At 44.9% G+C, this 4,428-nt stretch overlaps 1 pseudogene; it reads left to right on the top strand.

The window, feature by feature from the left end:
• The first annotated feature begins 2,185 nt into the window (after positions 1–2,185).
• LOC115251238 (general transcription factor II-I repeat domain-containing protein 2-like) lies at positions 2,186–3,935 on the top strand (annotated as a pseudogene).
• The last annotated feature ends 493 nt before the right edge of the window (positions 3,936–4,428 follow it).

The raw sequence follows: 4,428 nt of genomic DNA, 5'->3' as shown, positions 1-4,428 counted from the left end.
TTCCGAGCGGACGTGTTTTGGACTCTCTCGAGGTCTCTCCGCCTCTCTGTGAACGCGGACCGAACTGTTCTTGTTCACTTTAAAATAAAGACGCTTTTCGGACACCATTCTCCACCATTATTTAACCTAGTTAACTAAATAAGATTTATGATGTTTCAGATTTTGAAAGACTTGTAAAAGCAGCATATTTCTGCAGCCCTGGAGTCCAGGAGGAGCAGCAGAGGTCAGAATGTGTCGGAGCGCGTTTAACTATTGTCTGCAGTTCCAGGCGTGTCCACCGGGTGGCGGTAAAGCACCACATGATATTTCTCCTTTTTGGAACTTCTTCAGCTGCGTTGAGCTTTAAATCTTCACCTGTCGCTCCCTTTAAGCTCTAAACTTTGCGGTTCTGTGTGTAGTTTGTTGGTTTAAATATTTCTGATTAATTCTGATGGCTGAAACTGTCAATGACCAATAGAAAGTTCGTCCATTTTTCTACTGCATCACACATTTTCATTATTTATTGTCATTTTTGGGTCTAAACTGGACCAGTTCTGTGAGCTGTTTTGCATTTTCTGTGGACCAGATGTTCCAGGCAGGTTCCATCATGGGGCACAGACGGAGACAGGTCACGTGACAACAGTCAGCCTTTAGTTCTTTATTACAGGAGGATCTGGTTTATATACAGACACGTATCTGCAAAATACTAAAAAGTCTATGAACCCAAAGTACTAAAAAGTCTACATCCAGGCACACCCGTGTATTAAGTGTTTATACACACGTGTGCGCGTACGTGCACACTGTATATTCATATAATAACTGTTAGTTTCTAAAACACCAAAGTAGAGTCACTGAGGCACGGCTTCACCTCCTTTACACCGAGGTTTCACTGAGCAGGTGTGATGAACTGTTGCAGAAGGAAAAGCATGGAACATGTTAATAATCGGACACAAAAACACTCAGGTTTATTGTCTGGACCTCGCCATCCCTTTGGGGAGGATCATCTCATTCTTCAGCTTTGAGCTGTCAGAGTTAAAAGGTTTCATCCTTCCACAAGACCAGAAAACTTCCGCCCAACCTTCTGACCTCTCGTGTCGTATTTTCATCTCTTCAAAAATTATCATGTTGAACATTTCGTCTTCCAAATGAAAAAGAAAAAAAATTCTTCCCATCTGAAATTTGGGGCGAGACAATCCGAAAAAGGGAACTATCTCCAAATCTGAGCTTTCTGAGCGACTGATGTGAAGCTGGTGAAACCAGTTTGACGACCACTGTGAAACCAGGAGCAGTGTAAATGAGGGGGGGGGCAGTGAGTGGATGCTGCATTCATCAAACACACAATAGTCAGAAGAGAAGAAGGAAGAACAGAAGCCCGTGTTCCTCAGTGTTGGTGTGGAGACGCCTGTTTGGAGGAGCAGGAAGCAGGCTGGACTCTTCCAGCTGGCTTTAATGCCACTTCTCTTCTGAGAACCTCCCAGCAGCTTTCTCTCCACCATCTTTTTACGCTGAAGGTTTTTGATCATCAGAGACAGGCGGTAACGCCGCTGCCCACCGATTCACCTGGAAACAACAAAAACCCCAGCAGCTTGGACCCAATATGGCAGCGTGTTCCTCAAAAACGCTCCTCAAACTCTCCCCACAGCTTCATTGCTAAACAGGATTTGGGTTTTTTTGTCCGTGCTAAATGGAAAGTGTTTGTCCTTTGGTGGTCCAACAGGACCACGACTTGGATGGATGGATGATTTGATGTTATTGAGAATAAAAACAGCTGAAAATGGAAGCGGAGATGTTTCAGAGCACCTGAGGTCAGAAAGAGTTTCTAATCAAACACCGCCTGTTGGGAATGATGAATGGATGCATTTTTATTTAATTTAGATTAATTTTAACATCCTTTATGCCAGTTCCACAGAGCGTGCACGTACACACACACTAGCAAAGATGATATCCAAACAGCCAAATAAATGGGAGTCAAAAGAAATCATTTAAAGCTCATATGTCAGAGTCAAGGTCGAGGGTTTTCTATGGCCCCCGGGATGATATTGATTTATTATTAGAACCGGCCCACAGGCCGCAGATGTTTTACACAGGCCAATACTACATTTCCCACAACGCAACGGTGACAGTCTGAGCGGGAAGTGGCTTCATTTCATTATTTATCAGTAGTCATTAGCATAACAGCAAAAGTTAACTTTCAGATACCCATAAAATGGCAAAACGGAAGGTGGACACTGAGAACCGGGGGTTCAAACAAGGTGGGAGTGGGAGTACATGTTCACGGAGGCAGCTGGGAAACCTGGGTGTCTTCTGTGTGGAGAAAGGGTGGCGGTAATGAAGGAATATCATCTGAGACGGCATCATGAAGCTAAACACGTGGACAAAGACAAGAATATGGACATGGAACAAAAGCTACAGAAGGTTGAGGAATTAAAACCAGGCCTCAAATCTGGACAGGCTCTGTTCAGAAAAGCCAAATCTCAAAGCGAGGCTGCTGTCAAGGCCAGTTTGATTCTGGCAGAAGAGATCGCTCAATCAGCCCGGCCATTTCCAGAGGGGGATTCCATCAAACACTGCATGCTTAAAGTTTGTGAGCAAGTTTGCCCAGACAAAAGGCAACTCTTTTGAAATGGGAGCCTGAGCAGAAACACCATTGTTGTCCCTCAATCTAAAAGAGCAGCTGGAGAAAAAGGGGAAAGATTTCATGGCATCTTCCCTGGCTGTGGATGAGAGCAGCGACATTAGAGGGGACTCCAGCCTCAACGTGACAGAGGAGTTTCTGGCGTTACGTCCTGTGCACGGCACAACCACAGGACAGGATTTGTATGAAGAGGTGTCAAGATGTGGAAATGAGATGGAGCTGCCTCGGGAAAAACTGGTGGGTTGGACAACAGACGGAGCACCTGCCATGTGTGGACACAGGAGTGGACTGGTGGCCAAGATACGGGAGAAGATGCAGGAGGAAAACGTTACGGCTGAACTGACAGCTCATCATTGCATCATACACCTGGAATCGTTGTGTGCTGAAGCCCTGAACATGGAACATGGAATGTTCACCATCACGCACGCAGGGAACTTTTATCAGAGCCAAAGGTTTAATTCAGCGCCAGTTCAAGGCGTTTCTGAGCCAGTGGCAAACGCAGCGTGGTGATTTGCCCCCTCACACTGAGGTGCGATGGCTAAGCCAGGGAAAGGTGCTGCAAAGATGTTTCCAGCTTCCTGAGGAGATCGGATGTTCTTGGACAGCAAAGGGAAAGACACGACTCAACTCCCAGACCAAAGGTTCTTGTGTGAAACGGCTTTTCTGTGGGACATTCCGAGTCATCTGAATGCAATGAAGCTGCAGCTGCAGGGTCGGGGTGGTGTCCCCTCTGATATGTACAGTACAGTGAAGGCCTTTAGAACCAAACGGACTGTGTGGGAGGCACAGATGCACAAAGGAAACTTGAGCCACTTTCCCAGCTGTCCGACCCTGAAAGAGAAGCTCTCTACCAGTGTGTTCCCGAGCGCACAGTTTGCTGATTAAATGAGTGTTCTCGCCGCTGACTTCCCACGCCGAGTCACTGACTTAAAAGCACCAAAAAGCAGGTTTGAACTGCTCAGCCGTCCGTTTGAGGTTGAGGTGGAAAGCTCAGCACCAAAGCTCCAAATGGAGGTGATTGAGCTCCAATGCAGTGATGCCCTGAAGGCAACACATGGGGCAGTGGGTGCTGCGGAGTTTGCCCGTTTCCTCCCCGACACACATCCAGGCTGCTCCAACGTTGCCTGTGTTTGGCAGCACAGACCTGCGGGAACAACTGCTTTCTTTGATGAAGCTGAACACAACATCACACAGAAGTGGACTTCCTGCTGAACACCTTCACTCAACTGTGAGGAGTTCCTCAGCTCAGAGCCGGACCCCCAACATTGATGAACTCGTCCAAAAGATGAGACACCACCAAGTATCAGCCTCAAACAAGTGAACATTAAGCTGCAATAACACATTTACAATTATTACTCAGCTCAAGGTAAATATTTTTCACTGCACATGTGCCTTTTCCTTGAAGAAAGTGTTGTTTTTGGTTCATAGATTTTTGCACTTTATGTTATTGTGTTTCAATCCAATTATGTTCTAAAAATATTTCAGTTGAGTGAATGATAGAAAATTGCTGTTATAATTTTTTTCTTTGAAGTAAATTTAGCCCACTTTTGCTAAATGAGAAAATCTACTGATGGTGCCTTGAATAATACCACTTCATTCATTTAATGTTCATGTTATGGGGATTTTTATAGAAAGCAAATTTGTCTTTTGTGCCTCTTGAAAATTAAAAATGACTGACAGAGCCATAAGGAACTATTGCTTTATTTATCTGATCATATTATAAAATATTTGTTAGGTTTTCAGTTGGTTCAATTTGGTTCACTAGACTACATGCGGTCATTTTAAAGTTTTCCAATGAACATTAGATCAGTCTG

This window comes from Takifugu rubripes, chromosome 10 (assembly GCF_901000725.2).
Source record: "Takifugu rubripes chromosome 10, fTakRub1.2, whole genome shotgun sequence".
Taxonomy (NCBI): Eukaryota; Metazoa; Chordata; class Actinopteri; order Tetraodontiformes; family Tetraodontidae; genus Takifugu; species Takifugu rubripes.
The sequence above is the reverse complement of the archived record's forward strand: the minus strand, read 5'-3'. Positions and strand labels throughout refer to the sequence as shown.